We start from the raw sequence: 15351 nt of genomic DNA, 5'->3' as shown, positions 1-15351 counted from the left end.
AATGACTAAAGACAGAGCAGTGAGTAAGAATGACATGGGCCTTATCCTCATGGACCCTGCATTTTTAGGGGAAATTGAAATTAGTCAGAGAACTTTAATATTGTCATTTATGAATGTCTTGTGTAGCATAATTCCTCTCTTTATGAAACCTTCAGTCTAGCTGGGAGATGATGTTAAAAAATTACATGAAAACTTTCACTTGTAACAGTTGTTCCAAAGAAGTACAAAATATTGCAGGATTCTTTTCTCTTTTGTTCATTATTGCTTATTATTCCATCCTCTAGTTCACTAATTCGTTCCTCTGCTTCTTCCAGCCTGCTGTTCTTCGCATCAAGCCTATTTCCAATCTCATTTATTGTACTCTTCATCTATGATTCTTTTTTAACTCTTTTATCTCTGTGGTAAGGGCCTCATTGATATCATCTGTTCTTTTCTCAAGCCCAGTGAGAATCCCTAGGATTGTCACTTTAAATTCTCCATCAGGCATGCCACTTATATCTGTTTCACTTAGATCTCTGGCCATGGCCTTATCTTCTTCTTTCATTTGGGATAAATTCCTCCATCTTGGCATTTCATCTAAGTCTATGCCTTCTTCTCTGTGTTAGAAAAGCCAGTTATATCTCCTGCTTCCGAAAGTAATGACCTTATGAAAAAGAGGTCATGTATTACCCAGGGCCTGGATTTCTCTGGTGTGTGCCTCATGGGCTCTGCTGTTGTGTTCTGGCTGCTCTATCCTTTAGGCCCTTTAGGCCAGTTGTCTGCAGAAGCTCCCCTTGCCTGATGTGGGCAGCCTTTGGGCTTGGCCTGAATGTGGTGAGTTTTATCTAGGCATGCCATAGTCTGTTTGTGAAATGAGACCTGACACCAACTCCACCAGAACCGAGGCCCTGCAGAACACTTTGGTTGGGAGATATGGTATGGAAAGGGGCTTGTGCTAGTCTTCTCGGGGAAGGGCCTGTTGTACTAAGACTGAGGCAAGCTTGACTGAGAAAGGCATCCCCTCCAGAGCACAGAGGGGTGGGGCTTTGTGTAAGCAAGTTAGAACTTTAATATTGTCATTTATAAATGTCTTGTGTAGCATAATCCCTTTCTTTATGAAACCTTCAGTCTAGCTGGGAGACAATGTTAAAAAATTACATGAAGCCAGAGTCCACACTGAACTGCTTCCCCACTGGTGGTTCTGTGTTGATCCTGGGGGGAGAGTGGGGGAGGGGGTGGGAAATGGCACCTATCAGCTCCTTTGTTCCCAAAGAGGCATCTCTGTGAATGCTGTGTCTCAGGGACACACTCTGAGAAAAAAATAGACTTATGGAACTCAGTGACTCCAACAAGTGGAGTAACTTTCCTGTTAAAGGAGTCCCAAAGAAGAAGAGAGAAAAGGGAGCAGAAAATTTATTTCAAGAAATAAGAGATGGACACTTCCCCATTCTGGGGAAGGAAACAGACATCCAGATCCAGGAGGTATATAGAACTCCCACCAAAATCAACAAAAGCAGGCCAACACCAATTAAAATATGTAATTAAATTTGTAAAATATGAAGAATAAAGAAATAAAAAAATCTCAAGAGCAGCAAGGCAAAAGAAGTCCATAACTTATAAGGGAAAACCCCTAAGGCTAGCTGGAGATTACTCAAGAGAAACCTGCCAAACCAGAAGGGAATGCCATGATATATTCAAAGGGCTGAATGGGGAAGAATACAGCCAAGAATACTCTATCCAGCAAGGCTGTCATTCAGAATAGAAGAAGAGATAAAGAGGTTCCCAGACAAACAAAAACTAAAGGAGTTCATGACCACTAAGCCAGCCCAACAAGAAATATTAAAGGGGACTCTTTGAATGCAAAGGTGAGATCAAAAGTGACAAAGACAAGAAAGGATCAGAGTAAATATCCAGAAACACAACAAAACAAGTAATAAAATGGCAGTAAATAAATACATACCTATCAAAAAATGAATAGAAATGGACTGAACATCCAATCAAAAAGACGGGATAAAAAAACAAGACTATCTATATGTTACCTACAAGAGATTCATTTTAGATGGAAAGACACCAGCAGATTGAAAGTGAGGGGGTGGAGAAACATTTATTATACAAATGGATGTCAAAAGAAAGTCAGAATAGCAATATTTACATCTGATAAACTGACTTTTTTGTTTTTGTATTGTTTTTATCCTGTTTTGGTATCACGATAGTACTGTCCTCACAGAATGATTTTGAATGTGTTCCCTCTCTTCCATTGTTTCAAGATTTTGATAAAGATCGTCATTTTTTTTTTTTTAATGTTTGGTAGAATTCACCAATAAACCATGTAGCCCTGGCCTTTTCTGTGCCAGGAGAATATGATTCCTAATTCAACCTTCATTATTGTTACTGGTCTAAGAAGATTCCCTATTTTTTGGATTCAAGATTCATGATTCAATCTTGGTAACTTGTGTATTGGGAATTACCTTTCTTTTCTAAGTTATCTAAGTTATATAATTATTTATAGTAATCTGTTATCACACTACATATTTCTGTAGTTATCTGCTTTGTTGTTTTCTCTTCCATTTCTCATTTCAGCTTTTGAGTCTTCTTTTTTTTTCCCTAATGTAGTTAAAGCATTGCCAATTTTCTTTATTCCCTTGGAAAACTAGTCATTACTTCCAATGTTATGTTATTGCTTATTCTGGTCTCTATTTTACATATATCTGATTTTTGTTATTTCCTTCCTCTACTCAATTTCAGCTAAGTTTCTTCTTTTTCTAGTTCCTTGAGGTGTAATGTTGGTTACTTGAATTTTTCTTCTTAATACAAGAATTTATTGCACAGATTTTGTTCTAACATCTGCTTTTGCTGCATCCCACAGGTTTAGGAACATTGTGTTTTCTTTTTCTTTTTTCTGAGACATACTTTGATTTGCTGTTTGATTTCTTATTTGGCCCAGTGTTTGAGTAGTGTATTTCTTAATATTTATGGATTAAATATTTAGTTTTACATTGTAGATTTTCCAGTTTATTATTATTTTTTAGTTTTATACTATCATTGTTGGAAAACATACTTGGTATGATGTATATCTTCTTTTTTTAAAAAAGATTTTATTTATTTGACAGAGAGAGAGAGACATCACAGGTAGGCAGAGAGGCAGGCAGAAAGAGAGGGGGAAGCAGGCCCCCACTGAGCAGAAAGCCCAATGTGGGGCTCGATCCCAGGACCCTGAGATCATGACCTGAGCCGAAAGCAGAGGCTTAACCCACTGAGCCACCCAGGCACCCCTGATTTATATCTTCTTAAATCTGTAGTATTTGTTATGTCTCTTTTTATGTGATTTGATCAAGGGATGCTTCTGTGTGTACTTGAGGAAAATATGTATTCTGTTTTTCTTGGCTAGAATGTTTTATACATATCTTTTAGAATCATGTACTATGAAGTATGCTTCAAGTAAAAACTGTTTTTGTTGGAAAAAAAAACACTTCAGCTGAGGGTACTTATTTAAAATAAAGCATATCACAGGGGAGGTGGATAGGGGATGGGTGAAATAAGTGAAGGGAATTAATAATACACTTATCATGATGAGCACTGAATAATGATGCATAGAATTGTTGATTTCCTATATGTACAACTGAAACCAATGTAACACCATATGTTAACAACATGTGAATTAAAATTGAAAACCTCAAACCCCACCCCCCAAATTGCAAAGTAGCAGGACAAATATAATACAGAGGAAATAAACTCACTCTGGTGATCAAAGGATGCTTTTCCCCCCCCAAAAAAAAAATTATTTTATCCTATAAGGGAAAGATCAAAATTTTTTTTAAAAGATTTAATTAATTTGTTTATTTTAGATAGAGTGTACACAAGCACCAGCGGCGATAGGAATGGAGGGTGAGGGAAGGGGAAAGAATCTCAACGCTGACTCTGTGCTCAGCATGGAGTCCGAGGTGGGGCTCAATCTCATGACCCTGAGATCATGACCTGAGCCAAAACCTAAAGTTAGACGCTTAACCAACTGTGCCCCCCAGGCACCCTGAAAACTGGTTTCTTAAAAGTGAGAAAAGAGTGAGGGTGATTTTAGGTGGAAAGCATACACAAAAGGCTGAGTCAGAATGCACTGTGGGACACTGGAAGAACTCAAAGAAAACTCAGTATAGAATAAACAAGAGGTACAATGGCCCATTAGTACACTGGGAGACGGACAGACTAGATCATCAAGGGCTTAGTTGCAAATTTTCATGGTTCTTTGATTTTACAGTAACAAATACATTTTAAAAATAACTCAATTTATTTAAAATATTGAGTCAAAATATCTTTCAAATTTATCTAGATTATAAAGTCAGGGAAAGTAATAGGTAAAGCTATAATTACCAAAATGATTGAAATATTGACATTCAAGAGCAGTTTCCAAACGGTACATTTACATAGCTCACATGCTAAAGAGCAAAAGAAAATAATCTAAGGTTCATAGCCTAGATTCTGACTCATACACTTCATTTTTCTTCATCCAGTGACTTAAGCAGGCCAAGAGAACACAATAAGGAATCTGATCTTATCTATGAGTCATCTTGAATAATAATAAATTACTCATAGATATAAGGGAAATAAATTAGCCTCCTCAGACATTGTATCACAAAGATATGTGCTTTTAATATAAACAAAATATTTGCAGGCCCCTAAAATGTACTTTGATATTCCAAGGTTTAAGCTTTTAGAGAGGACTAGCAAAGCTGGTTTCAATTATGAGGACTGGCATGAAAAACAAAGCAGTGTTCTGTCAGAGTAGCAGGTGCCTCTAGATCTTCCTATCTTCTAGCAAGTTCTGAAAATGTAACTGCAATGACATGAATTTACACCCATTCCTTACATTAAGTGCAAGGTAGGAACATGCAGCCATAAACTGATGATGCAAACAGTGCCCTGTGAGTGTCAACATTTCTTCCTGAGGTTTTTAAGCTTCGCATTTCCATTCCATTAAGTCTAGCTCTATTTCCACTTCTGTTCTCCCATAGTTGTTTTTCTGATTCATCTCTCTATCAAATACTGAGAAGTCTATGAAGTAAATAAGTTTATTAGTTCATTTTTTGTGTAGTATAATGTCACAGTATATAAACTATGGGTTCTAATTCTAATTCTGTGTCTAACACTACTTTCATTTTTCTTTTTTTTTCCAGAATCTGGAGCAGAAAGTTCAGACCTCAAACAAATAACAGTTAAACTAAATCTAACACATTTTAGACTCAACCTGTACACTTCAGGATTAAGGTTTTTTTTTTTTTCCTCTAGCTTTTCACTTTCCTTATCTCACAGAGAAGACTAGAGGAAAAAACTATTTGAGCCCTTATATAAGGGCATGTAAAAGAAAACTGGACTTTAAACCAAGACACCAATGCACGGTAAATGTTGAATTCCCAAAGTGAGGCATTAGATTACTATATGCAGAAATTATAAATGAAAAAGAAGTGTGTTTCAACTCATTGATGCACGTTGGCATCACCCGAGGACCTCAAAAAACTATTGATGCCTGGATTCTACCCTGAGGAATTATTTCATTCAGCTGGGCTATGGCCTCAGAATTGGGGTTTGTAAAAAGCTACCCAGGAGATTCTAATATTCAGAACTGCTATTTTAGCTAATAGTAATGATTTAGAGAACATTAAGGGGGTCACACTTTCCAGATAATTAAAGACTGTACTTGTTCAACAAATATTTGTTGGATTAAATAAATAACATGATGCTTCAAGTCATTAAGTGTAGTGAAATACTAATGTAGAAATTATGTTTAAACTATTAAAATAGGGGTATAAGTATCTTTCAGCAGACACTGCTTAAGGATTTGCTAGGAATAAAGTCAGCTGTCATTATGGAGTCTTGTTCCCATAGGAGCTCCAAAATCACAACTAATTCCTTTTATTTATTGAATCATATATACTACAGATTTATTAATGTCTAGATTGGTTATAATTTGATGTGTGCGAGTTTTTATTAAAATCTAAAAACCATATTTTTGCAGTAAATATTATTTGTAATTTCCATTTCCAAAACCAGATCCTACCTACTAAATTTGTAGGTATTGTGTGACAGAGAAGTAAGGGGTATTTTTCTGATACAGATCATAAATAATAGTTATAGGTTGGGATTTGAGGGAAAAAAATTAAGATTGTTAGACACCCCATACTATGTGGCTGGTTCTAGTAAAATAACTTAAATGAAGTCCATTTCCCTTCAAGGCTTCTACAATTTACTGTGCATCCTCTTCAAGCGTGTGTGTGTGTGTGCACGCGCACATGTGTACACACACATAACTGTATATACACATAACCATCAATATATATGTATAAATATATATTTATAGATTATTCCTTTGGGGAGTTTACAGGACAGGGAATTGCTGAACATCAACACCTCCCATGTAGCAGCTTTACTAGACAGATTTTGTATAGTTGTTTTGTTCAGACAAGAGTGGTAACAGTTCTTTTAATGGTCCTTCTTACAGTGTTATATATACTTCATCAGTAGGCTCTCACAGAGCACCTGGGTGGCTCATTCGGTTGAGCCTCTGACTCTCAGTTTTGGCTCAGCTCATGATCTTGTGGGTGGTGGGATCAAGTCCCACATAGGGCTCCCTCCTCAGCCAGGAGTCTGCCTGGGATTCTCCCCCTCTGCCCCTCCCACTTCCTTGTTTTCACTTTCTCTCTCTCTCTCTCAAATAAATAAATCTTTAAAAAAAATAGGCTCTCAATTCTCAGAGAACAGAGGACTTTTGAGTATTCTTTTTTATTTGAGGAATGGTTGATTTATGCCATCATTGCTTAATTCTTGCCTCTCAATGAGGAAACTAAGTACTTTCTTAGCTAGTTGATATTTGACAAGACTGAGCATATTTTTTTAGTGACCCTGACTGAAGACCAATAAAATACCTTAGTATCTATGTTAGTTGAGACATATGTATTATCCCTCATGTTAAGAAATTCTCAAATTGCGTCTCACAAAATGTTAATGTATCTATTGAAGTGAAAACCCCATATTCTAGAAAAACTTAGATATAATAATGAGAAAGCACTAACGTTGTAATTTGCTTGGTGCAAACATCACCATAACATTTGTTAATAATTACTTATTTGATATATCTACTATCTGCATCCACCTTTACCATAGGCCTACTTGTTCATAAATAAGGACCAGTGCAGAAGAGATAGCTAACTAAAAAGACCTTTTTCTCTACCCAGAGTCATCTTGGGATTCAGGAGAGGTGGTATACTCCTGGCATGGGGCAGCACTAATAAGATTATGTGGAAAAAGCTGAAGACTGAGTGGGAACTAGCCGCATGATTCCATATGCTTCCATACTGATTTGCTGGACAGAATTTGTCAGGCAAAGTGCACAAACTCCCAAAGCAAGGGTGTCTATGGGGCTCTCTTAATTAAATAGAAGTGGAGTTAACCAACAGAGGAACAGTCCCCTACAAGGAGGAAGCAATCACCCTGCAATTAAACAATCCTGACATTAAATGCTAACTCTACCATGTCCTAATAATTTAACTTGGCAAAATAAAGAGGAGCTGCTGAGGAAACTGAGAGGAATTTAGTCAGGTTAGACTGTTATTCAAGAAATTGTTATAGGACATTTGCTGTATTTCAGGTATAAGAATGTAAAGCTAAAAAGGCAGACCGTGCATTTAAGAGGACTTATGGGTCATAGCGATATGGATTCATCAATCATTATAACAGAATATGGTAATTGCTGTAATTACAATGTACAGTGGGAGGAGAGGGGAAGGAAGTCTAGAAATGCCTAGAAGAATCAAGGTACTCCCCACAAAGACTATAACCTTGGGTGGAGACTTTAAGAATTCAAATATGCATTTATTAGGGATACAAACATAAGGAAGACATTCCAGACAAAAAGAATGACATACATGACATGAGGATAGAGTATTATTGGGCAAAAGGTCTGCAGGAAGAGAATACTGAAGACCAGTTTCAGAAAATTAAGTTGATCCAATAGGCAAGGGCCAGAGAATAAAGAGGCTGGTTTGTCATGCCAAGGCATCTTGAAGTGGCTTTTTTCCCCCCTCTAAAGGTGATGGAGAAGCCAAGGACATATTTTGAGCAAAGAGCTCATGTCATGTCTGTTTAAGAAAGATCAGCACCAAGAGATTTTAAAGGATGGTTTGGGGAAGGGTAAAATTAAGGGAGAGAGGACAGTAGAGTGAACTTCGATAGTATGGGTAGGACCTAGCAAGAGTAGTGGCAGTAGAAAAGAAGACAAAATTAATAGATTAAAGAAGTTACTTATGGAGTCGAGTGAATAAGTATGTGGACCAATGATTTGGAGATGGGAAGATCTGCAAGGACTTTTGGGTTTGGGATTTTGACAACTGAATGAATGGTAGCTGTTACCAATATATGAAATTTCAAAAGAAACCTACAGAAATGGGATGGTGGGTTTGATGATAATCCTTCAGAGTATGAGGTACTCATGAAACATTCATTGGGAAATGTAAAGCATCTGGAAAAAAGCCTGGCACATAAGAGAATGCTTGATACACTGTAGCTCAACTTCCTTTTGTACCAGAATAATTGTCATTAAGCTCCTGAATAGATGTAATTAAAACTTAAAGAAAAACATCTGGTCTCCTTTCAGTTTAATAATGGAGTCTTTCCTACAGATTCTGAATATACTTTTCCTTTCACCTACATGATCCTGCCTATCCAGTCTATCACATGCTTGGCTCTTTTTTTATCCTTCCAGCCTTGGTTTGAGCATCTTCTAAGTCAGGCCTTCCCTTGCCATGCTAAGAAGCAGTCATCTCCCAGCTCCATACTTACCTCACATCTTCCTATCAATGATCTTCATGGAAAATTTCTCCATTTCAAATAAATAATTCACATTAGTTTATTTGCTTACTAGTTCATATACTCTTCCCATTAGAATCTATTATAAGGTCTACATTGAAGGAAGAAAGAAAAGGAAATCAGTAGACTGCTCAACTTTAAAATTAATTACCCAATTGGTAGATCTTAAAGTTCCTTAACCTACTCATATTATTATATAAGAAGAGCCTACATTATTTTCAGTTGTTGTTTATTTCACTCCTTAATATGTCAGAATAAGGCAGGGAAGGAAGAGAAATTTCATAAAACAAAATGGTTTCTTTCACAAGTAACAAGTATCTGAGGTTTGTGCACCAGGCAGGAACATGCTGATAATTACAACTCTAAAAAAATTTACGAGCCAGAAAGGAAATACTTCCATAATACCATCAGCCAGCCTAATGTGGCTAGGAACCCTATTTGAGCTTCTGCTACAGGCAAACCAGTGTGCCATTCTTGGCGGGTGATAAAAAAATGAGTGAAAGAACAGTATCTTTTTTTTTAAAGATTTTATTTATTTGTCTGACAGAGAGAGAGATCACAAGTAGGCAGAGAGGCAGGCGGGGGGTGGGGAGCAGGTTCCCTGCCGAGCAGAGAGCCTGATGTGGGGCTCGATCCTAGGACCCTGAGATCATGACCTGAGCTGAAGGCAGAGGCTTAACCCACTGAGCCACCCTGGTGCCCCTAAAGCACAGTATCTTTCTTAAATTAATTTACAATTCAGTAATGAGGATGAGAAAAGACAAATAATTATATGGCAGAATGTGGATCAAGCATTAAGACATGTTCAAGTGCAGCACCATCAGAAGCCTTATAAGTCCTTTCCCAGGTCAGCAATGTGCTTTCTTAAAATATGGTGACCTGATTTCTAAATCAAGCACAGACAAGGTTACAAGCCAGAAAGGAGGGGAGTAATTCATGTTTTGGGCATTTGGTATTTTCCTTGGAAATACATACCACAAGGTGGAAGGCAATCAGAGGATCAGAAACCACAGAAGAGGTTCATGGCCTTTAGTGCATGTGTGAAATCCATCTCTCCTTCCTCAATTTTTTTTTTACTTTAAAGTGATTGTATTACAGTGGTTTTAATACAGTGACTTAAGGCCATATTTTTTTAAAAATCTGCGTCCTACCTAGGTGATGCTAAGTTACTGCCTATAGCAGTAAGCTCTGCTTGTTTTCCCTCCATGCCAGTCTTGAGGCCCAAATACACATAAAAGAGCCATAATGTCTGCAAAGTCCACAGTTGTCTTACTGCTTACCTTATCACTTAAGGAACTAGAAATAGAAATCAATGGCCAATGCATTTACCTTAATGAAGCAAAAGGAAAGAAAAGTTCTGTCAAAGGAAATAGGATATGAAGACATTGAATGATAAATGAGATAAGCTTTCAAGATATAGTCATCTTTACCACTAATTTCATAATACAATTGTTAAATATCTCCTTCCTTAAATTAATAACTCAATAATAATATACATGTTATATGTATTATATATCTATAATATATAATGTACTATTAATATAATAATAATAATGTGGAATTTTAATAAATTAGAAAAAATTAAAAACCCAAGTAAAGAAATTTTATAGTAAAATTTTAAAATTTGACTTCTCCTATAACCTAGCTATTCTCAGGCAAAAATTTATAATACTTATAACTTCCATGACCATTACTTTTATATGCAGTTCGAGGTCAGCATTCTTCCACATCTGTTCACTTCTGACTTAACCATTTAATGCAGTCATTTGATCTTTAAATATTGTTCTATAATATTAATTATACTTATTTATGGAAATAATATTTTCTGATTTCTATGATTTCATTCCTCTTTTTTATTAACTGGATACACTCACCTGTGTCAATGTCTCTCCATTCTGTCAATATATTAGCGATGCATTGTGCTGAGAACTCCACTCACAATTTTTTCTCAGTTTTATTAGTGTATCTATTCCTTTAAAGTACTCTACTACTGATGAAGAAGTATACATAGAAGTATATAAGAATATAGAATAAGGATATAATAGAGGCCAGTTCATTAAAATTGCTTGCTTATAAAATGCAGAGCAGAAAGAAATAATTTACTTATGAAAACTAAATGCTGTACTACACTGAGTTAAGATAAAATAAACCAAATTGAAGATGCTTTGGAATTACTTTTGTGGACATGTTGATTTTTAAATAATTTTACTATTTAATATCATTTCTTTTCCCTTCAATGAATTTTATGGCATTTAAAAATCTTTATAAATTTTAGGGTTTTTTTCAGATAATAATTTATAATTATATAATCAATGACTTGGAAAATGTCATGCCTAAAATTGTAAATTTTGGAGTTTTCAACACCCTGCAATTAACCAATTGTTTTCTACTAATGATTATGCTTTAGTTCTTACTTGTAACTTCCCTTGGACCCTAAGTGATAGCATTTCCTAAATTTGGGGAAAATATCAGCTTTCTCAGTATTTAAAGTCATATCCTTTTGTCCCCATACCAGCTTTAGTGTCTCCTTAACAGAAAGTGGAAAACTTTTTCAGTGTATTTTAGTTTGTCTTGTCTTCATTCCAAGGATAGAGAGGGAGTAGCAAAGGTATTCCTCTGTGAAATAAAATTTAAGATGAAATAGAATTAAAGATCGTTCTTCCTACCAGGGGCAAGTTTTATGTAGAAAAGTAAATGATCTGCTTCCAAATTTATACATCATTGAAGATTAAATTTAGTTTTTCAAATGCAGCCCGAAAAATTACATCTTCAATAAAAAAAAAAAAAGAGCTGGGTGCTTGAAATGGGCTGATTTTTTATTTAAGAGAATAAGTTATGTTAGTTTCTTGCTCACTACTGACAAATGCTCCATAAAACTCATTGAATTCTTTCTTTCCCATAAATAAAGTGTTATTACAACTAAGCCAAAAAACCAGTAGCCTATTTAAAAAAAGGCAGAAGACATGAATAGGCAGTTCACAGAAATTCAAATGGATATCAAATACGAAAACATGCTGAACCTCACTCAAATGAGAAGAAATGCAAATTACAACACTGAGATACCATTTTTTTCATCTTTTAAATAAGCAAAACTAAAAAATTTTGTAACCTCTCTGCCTTGAAGTCACAGTGAAATAGACATTCTCATCAATTTCTCATTTAGAAATACCTATGCCACTTCACCAAACAATGCCACTTCACCAAACAATTCCACTTCTGGGAACTGATCCTACACACATACACACATGCTGATGCAAAATGAGATACAAATCAGGTGTTCATACAAACCAGGTGTTAGGTCATCCCTCCTCATGATCCGTCTTGCAGTTATGTAAGACCACACCTCTAAATTCTTCCCAGTGAAATGTGGGCTGATGACATGGGTACCTGTACCAAAGAAACTTTAACTCTGCTCTACTCTTTCACCTCACCTCCTGATTGGAATGGCCATAACCAGAGTGACCTTGGAAGCCACTCCTTGATTCTGTAAACATACTTTATGAGTTTTGAAATTCTTTTTATCAGAATCAACCAACAGCATGAAATAATGACAATGTACAAGTCACATTAGAGAGGATAGGAAGTGAGAGGAGCAAGAGGAAGTACAAATGGAGGGCAGCAGGTCTAAGTTCCCAATTTCACACGGTGGAAAATCAAGAGGTACTTTGTGAAGTTCATAAAGAAACATGTGCTTATGTAAATTATTAAAATATGGGTAATCAAAAAATTGATTTTTAATTAGTTCAAATATAGAAGAGGAGGGTGATATGCCACATAAGGTATCTAATCCTCTTCTTCCCTAACTTGGAGGAGAAGTATATTCCCTAATTACAAAAAAACCACTAAACAGAGAGATAACCAACTGTGTCCTTTAAACATAGTAAGGAATGCCATGAAATACTAAAAACAGTTAAAATTATTAGCTCTCATTTGTGACAACATTGATGGGACTTGAAAGCATTATGCTAAGTGAAATAAGACAGATCGGGAAGGACAAATAGTATAGGACCTCGCTTATATGTACAATCTAAAAAAGCCAAACTCCTAGAAACAGAGAACGAGAATTGCCAGGGGCTGGGGGTGGGGGGAATTGAGAGATGTTGGTCAGGGGTACAAAGTTCCAGTTATAAGCTGAAAAAGTTTTGGGGATCTAATATGCAGCAGGGTAATTAGAGTAAATAATAGGTTGTTACATAATTAGAACTTGCTGAGGGCATACATTTAAAGGTTTTCACCACAAAACAGAAATGGTAATCACGTGACATGACGCAAGCATTAGCTAACCCTACCATGGTAATCATTTTCCAGTATATACATGTACTGAACCACCAGGTTTTCCATTTTAAACTTACACAAAGTTATTGATCAACTATACCTCATTACAGCGGGAACAAAAAACATTATTCATGAGGAGTGATCTTAGCAAGTACCTTTACTTTCTTTTTCTCTCTTGTTGAATTCAAATAAAATTTAATGATTCTATTTGAAATCTGTACACACACTAAAATCCTACCTTGGTAAGCACTCTTTCTAAATCCTAGGCGTTCCTCTCTCCATCTCTATTCATAAGGAGATATTTAATGGAAAAAAGTTAATTACAGTTTAATTACAGTTAATTAAAAGAATTAATTCTTTGTATTTTGGGTGAGATTTCATTTCTTTCTTATACTTTTAATTTCGAACATGTGTAACTTCCTTAAAAATCAACATCATTAACATAAAAAGGCATATTCAACATTTTTTAATCATTCATTCTCATGTTTGAAAATTTATGTGAATGAGGTTTTAATTTCCTTTCGCTCTTCTATGTTTTATGTGAGTCTTACCTTGTTATTTTTCTAAGCATTTACTTATTGTACATCATTAATTTAATTTTTTTATTTGAGTATAGTTGACACACAATGTTACATTAGCTTCAGGTGTCCAGCATAGTGATTCAACAAGTTTATATGTTATGCTATGTTCACAAGAACTGTAGCTACCATCTGTCATCATACAACACTATTATAATACCATTGACTGGTTTCCTGACTGTACCTTCTATTCCTGTGACTTATTTATTCCGTAACTGGAAGCCTGTACTACCCACTCCCCGAACCCTAACCCCTCTCCCTGCTGGTACCTATCAGTTTGTTCTCTGTATTTATGCATCTGATTCTGTTTTTGCTAATTCACTTGTTTTGCTTTTTTAGATTTCCCATATAAATGAAATATATGGTATGTGTCTTTCTCTGTCTGACTTATTTCACTTAGTATTAACTTTAAAATAAAGATATTATTAAAAAGGGAGATGTAAAATGTTATATGTAATACAAAAGCTATTTTCATTCTTGAAATTGAGGAGGATGTTAGTGGCACCTGAAAATCATTTCTTATTATAACCTGCATTCTATCTTGTAATATTATGATGTTCTAATATAAATTGATTTCCTTGCAAAAATAATCTAGGTTATTGGTCAGTGAAATTAATAGTATTTTATTTCAGTAGGATAGTTATGATTTGTGAGGGAAGTGTCCTTTTTTTAAAGATTTTATTTATTTGACAGAGAGAGAGAGTGTGTGTGTGAGCACAAGCAGGGGGAGTGACAGAGGGAGAGGGGGAGAGAGAAGCAGGCTCCCCACTGAGCAGGGAGCCTGACTCAGGGCTCCGTCCCAGAACCCTGGGATCATGACCTGAGCCAAACGCAGACACTTAACCGACTGAGCCACCCAGGCGCCCCATCTTAATATTACTTCCAACTCTAACAGGCCAGAAATTTATTATTAAAACATACAAAATAAAATCACAAGAAAATGGCAACCTGAACTTAAGACAATATGGAACAAAATTTGACATCTGAAAGCTGTCAGTGCAAGAGAAATTAAGTAAAATAGATGTTCCACTCACAGTTATGTGAGAAAGACCAGAGTGTAAAGATGGAAAAAAAAATAGACACAAATTCCACCTTTACTGACTCATGAGTAGTTCTGTGATGTTCAGTCTGACGACTGAATCCAAATGTACATTGCTATTGGCAGGAGAAAATGTCTGGTTACTGAATTACAGAGGATAGGACAGTGTAAAAGCCAAACACTCCACCGCTTGCCCTGCGGCCATAGTCTCACACAATAAAATCACCCTTCCTAGGTCAAATGAAGCTATCAAGACATTAACAATATATTTTTGGAAGATGAACAGAATCCTCAAAAGGGTAAAAATCCACTATGATTTCAATACTGGCTGGAGCGAAGTGAAAATGGAACTTTCAAAGTCTTTAACCTCATGCAATGGACCATCTTTCCAACTGGTCATTTTGCGTTGATGGGCCAGCAGTCAACCTCAAAAGAGAAAGTCTTTAAGAAACCTAGTAAAGCATTCGGCTGCCATTTCAAACTTAACTGGGAAATTTAGGTAAATTACACTCCATGTGAATATCAGTACTGGTAGGAGGGAAACAGGTACAGGTTGATTCGTGTGTTATAAGACTAAAGACGGAATTTCCTTTTCACCACTGCAGTGTCAAGGCTATTAGTCCATAT

The sequence above is a fragment of the Lontra canadensis genome, unplaced genomic scaffold (genome assembly GCF_010015895.1).
Source record: "Lontra canadensis isolate GAN:19392208 unplaced genomic scaffold, GSC_riverotter_1.0 scaffold127, whole genome shotgun sequence".
Lineage (NCBI taxonomy): Eukaryota > Metazoa > Chordata > Mammalia > Carnivora > Mustelidae > Lontra > Lontra canadensis.
This window is presented reverse-complemented; position numbering follows the sequence as displayed.